Source organism: Physeter macrocephalus, chromosome 11 (assembly GCF_002837175.3).
Source record: "Physeter macrocephalus isolate SW-GA chromosome 11, ASM283717v5, whole genome shotgun sequence".
NCBI classification, from domain to species: Eukaryota; Metazoa; Chordata; class Mammalia; order Artiodactyla; family Physeteridae; genus Physeter; species Physeter macrocephalus.
Genome location: NC_041224.1, coordinates 94,453,543 through 94,465,687, shown reverse-complemented (window position 1 = coordinate 94,465,687; position 12,145 = coordinate 94,453,543).

Here is a 12,145-nt window from a genome sequence, read left to right as displayed (position 1 = left end):
CCAGTAATTAGACATGTCAATATCACGTACTCCTGATAAAGGATGTGCTGAGGACATTGTCTCTGTGAGATTTTTCTCAAAAATTTATAACCTCGGGGCTTCCCTGGTGGCGCAGCGGTTGAGAGTCCGCCTGCCGATGCAGGGGACACGGGTTCGTGCCCCGGTCTGGGAAGATCCCACATGCCGCGGAGCGGCTGGGCCCGTGAGCCATGGCCGCTGAGCCTGCGCGCCCGAAGCCTGGGCTCCGCAACGGGAGAGGCCACAACGGTGAGAGGCCCGCGTACCACAAAAAAACAAAACAAAACAAAAAAGACAATTTATAACCTCAATCTAATAATGAGAAAACATCAGACAAACCTAAACTGAGGGACAGTTTACAAATTTCCTGATCTGTAATATTTAAAAGTGTCAAGGTCATGAAAGATAAGGAAGGATTGAAGAATCATCAGAGATTAGAGGAGACTAAAAGAGACATGACAGCTAAATGCAATGTAGGAGCCTAGATCAGATCCTGGAACAGAAAAAGGATATTAGTGGAAAACTGCTGATATCCAGATTAAGTCTATGTTTAGTTAATAGTATGTACCAATGTTAATTTCCCAGTTTGATAACTGTACCATGGCTACATGCCAACATTAGAGGAACCTAGGAAAAGGGTATATAGGAATTCTTATATAGGTGTATTTAGGAAGGGTGTAAGGAATATAGATTTGTGCAATCTTTGCAACTCTTCTGTAAGCCTAAAATTATTTTGTATTTAATTTTAAAAGTAAAAGCTGTATGTAAATAATATACAAACTAGTTCTCTTCTGCTTCCTATGGCTGAAGGAAAGTCCTGTTAAGTTTTAATACTCTGTGTGGTATAACTTAACAAACACAATCACTATGCATGAAATCTTCCCTTCAGAAAGCCAAATACTATAAGATCATAAGCTCCTTGAGAGCAGGGTCCATATTTTATTCATCCTGCATCCTTGATGCCTGGCACATAGTAAGTACTTAATAAATGCCTATTGAACTGAACTATGCTATATAGATGCATATATAGATGTATAATACATATACACATAATTACACACACAGATACATATGCATATATCAAGGTAAGGGGGAAGCAAAAGATTACAACCATAAAGACATGTGTTCCTGAAACTGAAGAGCCAAATTCAAAAATAAAACATCCCATGAATTAATTGAGCATGTTGTATAAGCTCAGATGCTATAAACACATCAGTCTTTTCCTCTCTGATAAGTTTTTGGGCTATTTGACAGAACACGTTTACCTTTGCCACCTGGTGACAGGATGGCAATAACAGCAGTGGCTGACAGCCTCTCCACTTTTCTCCTATGAGACACCTCCCACAAAATGTTCAGAGTTCCCTGCATAACCATAAAAGAGAGTCTCTTGATGGTTTCTGTCAGCTGACAGCAGCATGGAATGACTGAAAAGGGAAATCATGCAGTAGGAAATAAGACTGCCTTTGTGCACACCCACTTTGTCTCCCACCCAGCATGAATAAGAGAATAGGGACTAAAAGAGGGAAGTGAGTACAAGACTGAACATTTTATCCAATTTTTCAGTGATAGATAGAAAGGGCAGATGGTAGGTGGATCAGATAAGAGTTGTTTTTATTTTTTATTTTCTAGATCCTTTTCTTTGTGTGTGTCTGAATATATATGTGTGTAAGAAAGAGAAAGAGAGAGAGATACAGAGAAAGGGGGGAGACTGGGATCCATTTCTGAATGTGTGTAAGAGGCCATATGCAGCCACAGTTACACACAGACACTTAGAGGTGTAGATGGAATTGGAGACAAAACTGCTTGCCTGCCAATTCTTCTAAATAAATATGTTCACAGATTTCATAGCATTAATGAACTGAAAAATAACCACATATTGAAGCTGGATGCAGCTGTCTACACTAAGTTTGAGAATATTTTAAGTGAATATTAAACTAATAATAGGGACTTCGCTGGCGGTCCAGTGGTCAAGACTCCGTGCTTCCACTGCAGGGGGCGAGGGTTCCATCCCTGGTGGGGGAACTGAGATCCTGCGTACCACGCAGTGCGGCCAGAAAAATAGAAATAAAATTAAAAGGAAGTCTTCATTTAAAATAAACAAATAAATAAATAATCTAACAATAGAAATTAGAGAGGCCAAGTTCTCAAAGATGCTTGAGTAAGCAGCCAGTTAACATAATAGAGGAGGAGTACATAGTTTGGATATCAGATGTTAGATTCATGGGTATTCATCATAACTTTGTAATTTCAATATATGATATATATGTCTTGTGAGTCAAAATGTATGTCCTGGGAGTATGGTAAAAAGATAATAGGAAAAAAATTTTAATTGGTTTATAAGCAACTACAAATGTTTAAATTTAAAAAGTCGAGGCACAAGCTACAGTTATGATACATGAGTAAGCATGCTCAGAGTTGACTGATAACGATGTCTGCAGCATTGTTGTGATAGCTTTGACACATTCCTGAGCTGGGCTGAGAAATATTTATCATGATGTCAACAAACCTGTGCAGTGTTGAATTTTAATAGTAATTTTAGTAATAAAGATGTTTTTGTTACTGTGGACTACAAATAACAGATGGTTGATCAAGACAGACAAAAACTAGCCCAAACCCTTCTAATGGCCCAACTAAGACAGAGTGGCAGGGATAAACTCCAGCTCAAGTAAGACGCCACAGCCCATGTTTTTTCCACTATATCATATCCTTTCAAAGTGCTAGTGCCAATAAAGCTCTAACTAAACATCATCCCAGAGAAACTTAGCTGAAAGTCAGCCTTATGAGAGAAATGAAAGCGCCACTTGACACACTGATTCTAAAAGTTATATAGAAAGGCAAAGTAGCAAAAACAGACAAGGCCCTTGTGAAGAACCAGAAAAGAGAATTTAATCTCCTGGATATAAAGATACAGTATAAAACTTTAGGAATTAAGACAGTGTGGTGTTGGTGCAAGGATAGACAAATAGGATGGAATACAGAGCTCATGCATTGATCAACATTTGATTTTAACAAAGGTGCTACTGCAGAGCAGTGCAGAAAGAAGTCTTTTCAATAAATGATGCTTGAATCTTGGGGAGAAGAAAAGAAACTTAACCTTTAACTCATACCATACATAAAAATCAATTCAAGGTGGATTGCAGATCTAAACTTAAAAGTCAAAAAATGTTTCTAGAGAACAATACAGAACATTTTCATGATTTTGGTGTAAGGAAACACCAAAAACAAGACACATAAATTTAGAAGTTGATAAATTTGACTCAAATTAAAATTAAGAACTTCTGTTCATCAAAAGACATTATTAAGAGAATGAAAAAACAATCGGCAAAAAGAAAAAGAACTTTGCAATGTATATAACTGACAGAGGGCTTGTATCCAGAGTACATAAAGGACTACTAGAAATCAATAAGAAAATGGTAAACAATCCAGTTGAAAAGTATGCAGGAGATTTGAGCAGGCATTTCACAAAAGAGGATATCAAATAGCCAATAAACATATTAAATTTGCCCAACCTCATTAGTAATCAGGGAAATGCAAATTAAAACTGCAATTGGATAATACTACATATTCACTAGAATAGCTAAACTTAAATAGACTGACCATAACAACTGTTGGCAAGGAGGTGAAGCTCTAAGAACTCTCATACTCTGTTGGCAGAAGTGATACAACCACAATTTGACTTTACTAAAGTTAAGGACATATCCCATGACCCAGCAATTCAACACTCTGATATCCAATAGAAATGTGTGCACATATATACCAAAGAGACATGTACATAAATGTTCATGCAAGTATTATTTGTAACCTCTCCAAACTGGAAACAACCCAAATATGACATCAGCAGTGGAATGGATAAAAATGTAATGTGATATATTTGTACAATGGAATGATATACAGCAAACGAAAACGAACAGACTATACCTACGTTAAGGATAAATCTCACAAACATAAGGATGAGTAAAAGAAACTAGATACCAAAGAATACATAATGTGTTATTCCATTTGTAGAAAGTTTGAAAAAACAGGCAAGACTGAACAACAGTGTTTTAGAGCACTTGCTTAGAGAAGTCAAGAAAATGGTGACCTTTGGGAGAACAAAGGGGATAGTAATTGAGAGAGAGTTGCTGGTGATGTTCTTTTTCTTGAGCTGGGCAGTGGTTACATGGGTGTTTATTTTGGGATAATTTGCTGAGCTATTCATTTTTGTATTGTGCACTTTGCTAAATGAGAGTTCCATTTCACAACAAAAAAGGTTTTTAAAAAAAGCAGGATCTTTTTAATCCCTGTTATATTCCACAGAGGGGAGAAAAGTATGGACCGCTTATATGTTAGGTTTGGTGCTCCTTTTATGAAGCCAAGGGAAAAATGGCATACAAAGATGCATGTCATGATTCCTGCCCTTAAGAAGCTTATAATCTTATAAGGATGAGATATACATAAAGTATTACAAGGTAGGATTAAGTGAGCAGCAAATAAAGATACCATTCTGCTATTTGCATTAGTTGGGTTCCTACTAAATGTTATATTATCTAAAAAGTGCATTATAAAAGTGATTGTCTCCACTTCTGGGTATATAACTGAAAAGCACTAGGTTGAAAAGATACATGTACCCCAGTGTTCATAGCAGCATTATTTACAATTGCCAAGATAGGGAAGCAATCTAAGTGTCCATCAACAGATGAACGGACAAAGAAGATGTGGTATATATATGTATGTATATACACATACACACACAATGGAATACTACTCAGCCATAGAAAAGAATGAAAATTTGCCATTTGCAGCAACATGGATGGACTTGGAGGGTATTATGCTAAGTGAAATAAGTCAGACAGAGAAAGACAAATACTGTATGATACCACTTCTATGTGGCATCTAAAAAATACAACAAACTAGTGAATATAACAAAAAAGAAGCAGACTCACAGATATAGAGGACAAACTAGTGGTTACCAGTGGGGGAGAGGGAAGGGAGAAGGGGCTATATAGGGGTAGGGGATTAAGAGGTACAAACTATTATGTATAAAATAAGCTACAAGGATATATTGTACCATATGGGGAATATAGCCAATATTTTATAATAACTATAAATGGAGTAAAACCTTTAAAAATTATGAATCACTATATTGTACACCTGTAACATATAATATTGTACATCAACTATATTTCAATAAAAAATTTTAAGTGATTGTCTCAATGGGAAGAATTCAGATATAACAAAGAAAAATAATAAAGTTATTTTTCTTCAGTATTTTCAGCAATGAAGATGTTTTTGTTATTGTGGCCTAAAAATAACAGATTAGTTGATCAAAACAGACAAAAACAAGCCTGAACCTTTCTCATGGCCCTTTAACTTCACACATTGAAGCTTTTCCATTTCTGCTATCATCTTTGGCCCTGAAATTTTCCAAGCACTTATGTTCCAGAAAGATAATTTTTAAAATCTTATTAATGTTTACTCTAATGATATGAAATCCAGCAGCTCTAATGACATTGCATATCTTTTCAAAGAATTTATTACCCTTGACTTTTGCATAAGTCATGGCCTTTATTTTCCTAGCTCTACACAATACTATCATTAACCAGGACTTCTTATACACACCGTTATCACTTTTATTACCCATTGTAATGAAAGATATGAGACATAAGTGAAATAAGATGCAAAATAAATTCCAGCCCAGTTCACAAAATGAGCCGCCAGCCATTCATTCAGCCTTATGTTTCTATAGCAACAAGCAGCAGTAGTTCCATAGCACCATCATGTTATAGAACCTACAGCCAGTCTAGGCACTGCAATTCACGTTCTCTATGTATTTAATTACATCCAGTTTGCAATATGAAAACCAACTGTAGGTGAAATGCCTGTGTATGTAAGTTGTTATGGAAATATGGAGAGGGAAATGTTTAATTCCTTCTTGGAGGGAAACTGAAGTTCAGGGAAGGTTTCCCATTTGATCTATGTTTTAAGTAAAGAGAAGGTGTCCGCAGGTGTTGAAGAGGGGGAGGCACCTCCAGGTCAGAATGCAGTGTGAACAGAGCCAGGAAACACTGCTGCGAAAGCCCGGAGGACAGAAATTAAACTGCATGGTTGAAATAGGGTTTTTTGAAAGTGAGTCTTCAAAATCTTTTAAAACACTGCAAATGTATATCTATCTCACTGTGTAGAACTAGTGTATCTTATTTCCTCAGAACAGAAGCTGTTGCTCCTCAGTCACTTCTCAATGACATATTTAGATGATTTCACTCTAGTTAATCTGCATTCATTTTCTTCCCATTAGACACTTTCCCCCTTTATAAAATGACTATAATTCACAAAAGGCACTGGCAGTCTCTGATAAAAATATATCTCTATGGACAGGCTTTAAAGTGATTTGGCAACATGAATACTGAACTCTAAGCAGGATATCTTGGTCCTGATCCTTCAAGGAGCATGTCCTTCGAGGAGCTCTGTGATCCTGCTTAAGTCACTGAACCTGTTTTGACCTCAACTTTATTTACCTGTAAAACAAGATGATCTCCAAGATCCCTTCTATTATAATGGTCCTTTCAGATGGTGAACCATAAGCTAATCAGCAGCCTAATGTCCTAATCTGATGCTAGGAGATCTGCCTCAGATACCTGGTACAAAACAGATATTAAAATATTTGCTTCCTAAGAAATGGGCTTTCAGATAGAGTTCCTCAGACAACGCTAAGGCAAGGGAAAGAACCTCAACCTAGGTATGTGACAAACTATACTATCATGCTCATCTGTCATTAAAGTTTAGTTCAGTTAGATTCAGAAATCTCTATACTTGACCAATGCTATGCTTTTTTAAAAAATTGTAGTAAAATATGCATAACATGAAGTTCACCTTTTTAACCATTTTTAAGTGAATAATTCAGTGGCATGATGTACATTATCAATGTCGAATAACCTTCACAGCTATTAATGCTATGCTTTTGTGTTTTGCTTTCTCCCCCAGAATTTCCTTAGAAAATATTATTTTAATTACATTTTCTCTTTCTCTCAGCTGAATTAAAAGGTAAAGGACATTTCACGCCTCTGTCACAGTGGTTCTCAAATTGGGGGCCATCTTCCCCCCTCAGGGGATATTTGGCAATGTCTGGAGACATTTTTGGTTGTCACAACTGAGGGGATGCTGTTGACATCTAGCAGGTACAGGCTAGGAATACTGCTAAACATCCCACAGTGCACAGGACAGCCCCACACACAGACTTAAATGTCCCAAAATGTCATTAGGGTCACTTTTAAGAATCCTTGCTCTTTCAGAATCAATATGGGACTCAATGTCTCTCACTCTCAGCAATGGAGATGTGTGGTAGCAGCAAGATTGGGAAAGTTTTGAAACCTAACGAAAAACAGCAAGGCTTGGGCAGATAAAGTGTAGAAACCAAATAAGGATGAGCTGTGAACATTTCCGCATGGTGATGCCCTCACTGTTCTGCTCTCTGATTCTGTGGTAATGGTCATTTAATAACCCTTCCTGTAGTACAAGGTTTATCAGTGGTACAAGTATAATATTTAAAAGGCCAGTCCAAAAGGCAAGAGGTCTAAATTGAGAAAGGCAGTGTTTAATTACTTCTTCCTTTGGGATGAGTTCTTTCTAAGAGGCAATCTCTCCTTGAAATCTGGCTTCTATTGCACCTTGATTACTCCCATCTCATCTCATCCTTAATTTACTGGAAATATGTCTGGCTCTGATTTTGACTTGTTTGAGATCTTTTTTCAAAGAGGACTACTAGCTTGGTTAAACCCAGCTGAGCTCCCTACCAGAAAAAGTAAGTAGTAGTTCCTTTTATAACCTCATTGCATTCTAATATGTTTTCATGAATTGGAAATAAAGGGATAGAATTGCAGCTTGTCTGGCAATTGCAGATAACCCTAGAAGACTGTCACATCAGTGATCATCATCCTTCATGTGCGCCAAAGAACAACAACAACGAAAAAGATGAGAACAATTGGCTTATTAGAAAAATTTAGCAGTGTTGTAAATGAAACATAATTAGAAAGGTAAATTTGCTATAGTAAAGAATATGCATTGTAAACAGCTTTCAGTAGTATCATATGACCTGCTTTTAGAATTTATATCCCTGTTCTCTTTTAGAAAAGATATGATTTAAAGTAATCTAACCTCTGGAGTTTATAGCTCTACTTTGGCCACCGTGTACACTGTCAGTTCAGTTCATCCACGTTTCCTTTAAGAGTGATCTGTTAGATCAGTTTTAAAATTTCAGGACTTTGACTACTCATTGAAAGAGCATAAATCATTTTGACCCTAGGTAGGAATACATTAGAAATTAACTGAACTGTCCTAGGACACAAATATAGGGAAATGGCCAGGTTGTTAGGTTCTGTATTTGATGTTTTATGAAGACTCAAATGATTGTTGTTGGGAAAAGATCACAGCTTTTGACCCAAAGAGAAGTGATTAGCTCATGGAATGATGTTAAAAACAGAGGTAACTAGAGCAGCATTTCCTAAGGTATGCTCCATGGGACATTAATTCCAAGGAAGTTGGCAACTGATATGGCAAAAAAAAAAAAGAGGAGGATTTTTAAACCAAGACCCAAATTAATTAGTAGGTTCAGTAAGTGAAAATGTCAGTTCTCAAAGAGGCAGGCATCAGTTAAAATGATTTTTTTTTTTTTTTTTTTTGCGGTACGCGGGCCTCTCACTGCTGTGGCCTCTCCCGTTGCGGAGCACAGGCTCCGGACGCGCAGGCTCAGCGGCCATGGCTCACGGGCCCAGCCGCTTTAAAATGATTTTTAAACATAGTTCCCTGATTTTTTTTTTACTCAAGAGAGCATTAAGTAATAACTGGATATTACCCACACTGGTTTTTTTTTTTGCGGTACGCGGGCGTCTCACTGTTGTGGCCTCTCCCGTTGCAGAGCACAGGCTCCGGACGCGCAGGCTCAGCGGCCATGGCTCACGGGCCCAGCCGCTCCGCGGCATGTGGGATCTTCCTGGACCAGGGCACGAACCCGTGTCCCCTGCATCGGCAGGCGGACTCTCAACCATTGTGCCACCAGGGAAGCCCCCCACGCTGGTTTTTTAGCCACCTGCTCCTGGTGATCTTTCTCCTGGAAAGCAGAGCTAGAGATTGACTCCAACATTTTCCTTAAGACATGACCTGGTTACTGCAGCCTCCCGGGTGACCTGACTTCTTCTCTTTTAATCAAGATTGACAGTGAAGACATCCAACCACTACTTCTTCCTTCTCATCTGGAGCACTAAAAGATAGGTTTCCTCTCTTCTCTACTAGAAATATTATAAAGTGGTAAGCATGCAAACATTTTTGTAACATTATAGTACATCTGATATATTCTTTCCTTCCCTTTGATATAATTTATATACATTATTTTGTGGAAGAAGAACAACCTAAGCCTAAGCTAATACAATATTTTCCCAGTGACAGCTTAGCTCATCAAATGACAGTTTATGATGTCTAAATACTCACAGGCATATGGCTACAGTCTCATCTTGCTATTCAACACATGCAAAGTTAATAGGTTTCCTTGTACATGAATGTTTATAGCAGCATTATTTGTAAATAATAAATAAAAAACAATGAAGTACTGATGCAGGCTACAAACACGTATGAACCTCAAACCTTATGTTAAGAAGACAGCTAAGAAAGAAGACAGCTAGGACTTCCCTGGTGGCACAGTGGTTAAGAATCCGCCTGCCAATGCAAGGGACACACGTTCGAGCCCTGGTCTGGGAGGATCCCACATGTCGCGGACCAACTAAGCCCGTGCACCACAACTACTGAGCCTGCGCTCTAGAGCCTGCAAGCCACAACTACTGAGCCCACGCATCGCAACTACCGAAGCCCACGCACCTAGAGCCCATGTTCTGCAACAAGAGAAGCCACCACAATGAGAAGCCCGCGCACCACAACAGAGAGTAGCCCCCACTCACTGCAACTAGATAAAGCCCACATGCAGCAACGAAGACCCAACACAGCCAAAAAAATTTAAAAAAAGAAGACAGCTAAGTGAACCTTAGGCTAAGTGAAAGAAGACAGTCACAAAGGACCACATACTGTATGAGTCCCTCTATATGAAATGCCCAGAAAAGGCAAACCTGTAGAAAAAGAAAATAAGCCTAGACCTTGTGGGGCAGGAGGATGGGGAATGACGTCTTAAGGGTTTCTTTTGAGATAATGAAAATGATCTGAAATTAGTGGTGATGGTTGCAAAACTCTGAAAATACACCAAAATCATTGAATTACACATTTTAAATGGGTGAACTTTATGGTAAGTAAATTGTATCTCAATTAAACTGTTTAAAAAGTTAATAGGTTTCTTTATTATAAAACTTCTCGGGACTTGAATAACTTGATGTAATTTGTGAATCTTCAAGAGGAAGGTTGAGAATGAAGTGCTTACCGAAATGATTTGTCCCATGGACCCATGCTCCCCATCCCCATCTACTTTTTGAGCATTCCCATGGAATTGGTGTTTCTAGGTATCCATGAAGAAAACTCTAATCTAGAACATATAAACAATCTTTAAAGAAGTTCTAAGCAATAGGTAAATACTTGTTAATCCTTGGATAACGATTTGAAGGAATAATTCAATGGATCTCGGTGAGATGGGTCAGGTCTTGCTACTTTAGCCAAAGTTATATGTAAATAATACTATAGCTAAGACATATATTCTACACTTGATCTTACCCCAAGGGCAGAGAAAGCCCACGCATCGCAACTACCGAAGCCCACGCACCTAGAGCCCATGTTCTGCAACAAGAGAAGCCACCACAATGAGAAGCCCGCGCACCACAACAGAGAGTAGCCCCCACTCACTGCAACTAGATAAAGCCCACATGCAGCAACGAAGACCCAACACAGCCAAAAAAATTTAAAAAAAGAAGACAGCTAAGTGAACCTTAGGCTAAGTGAAAGAAGACAGTCACAAAGGACCACATACTGTATGAGTCCCTCTATATGAAATGCCCAGAAAAGGCAAACCTGTAGAAAAAGAAAATAAGCCTAGACCTTGTGGGGCAGGAGGATGGGGAATGACGTCTTAAGGGTTTCTTTTGAGATAATGAAAATGATCTGAAATTAGTGGTGATGGTTGCAAAACTCTGAAAATACACCAAAATCATTGAATTACACATTTTAAATGGGTGAACTTTATGGTAAGTAAATTGTATCTCAATTAAACTGTTTAAAAAGTTAATAGGTTTCTTTATTATAAAACTTCTCGGGACTTGAATAACTTGATGTAATTTGTGAATCTTCAAGAGGAAGGTTGAGAATGAAGTGCTTACCGAAATGATTTGTCCCATGGACCCATGCTCCCCATCCCCATCTACTTTTTGAGCATTCCCATGGAATTGGTGTTTCTAGGTATCCATGAAGAAAACTCTAATCTAGAACATATAAACAATCTTTAAAGAAGTTCTAAGCAATAGGTAAATACTTGTTAATCCTTGGATAACGATTTGAAGGAATAATTCAATGGATCTCGGTGAGATGGGTCAGGTCTTGCTACTTTAGCCAAAGTTATATGTAAATAATACTATAGCTAAGACATATATTCTACACTTGATCTTACCCCAAGGGCAGAGAAGCAATAAAACATTTATTCTAACAAGCAGTGTTTCAAGTTAGTAAATTCTTAGACTTAATTTGCTCACATTCAAAAATTACCCCTCAATGGAAGAGGAAAAGGAAGAAAGGCAGTGGAGAGAGGTCTCCTGCTGCAAGCATGATGGAGAACTAGCCATCAGTCTTGCTCATATAGGTCCTGCTTGGGGAATAATAGGCAGATGTGAGGAGCACCAGGCATAATGAAACTTTCCAGGTGCTACCTACTATTCCCCTCCTGGACTAAGGAAATTTTTTGTCTTGTTAACTAAGCTAGCTGACTAAACCAGAAACCTTGTTTCCTTTTCCTGTGGAATTCATTTCTCAAAGCCTCAGTCAGCCATCCCTAATATTTCCTAGAAGTGAAGAACAGCCTGGACAGATGTTTCCTCCAAAGCAGCCTCCCAGAGAGTGAATAAAAAAGAAGAAGAAGGGGCTTCCCTGGTGGCGCAGTGGTTGAGAGTCCGCCTGCCGATGCAGGGGACGCGGGTTCGTGCCCCGGTCCGGGAAGATCCCACATGCCGCAGAG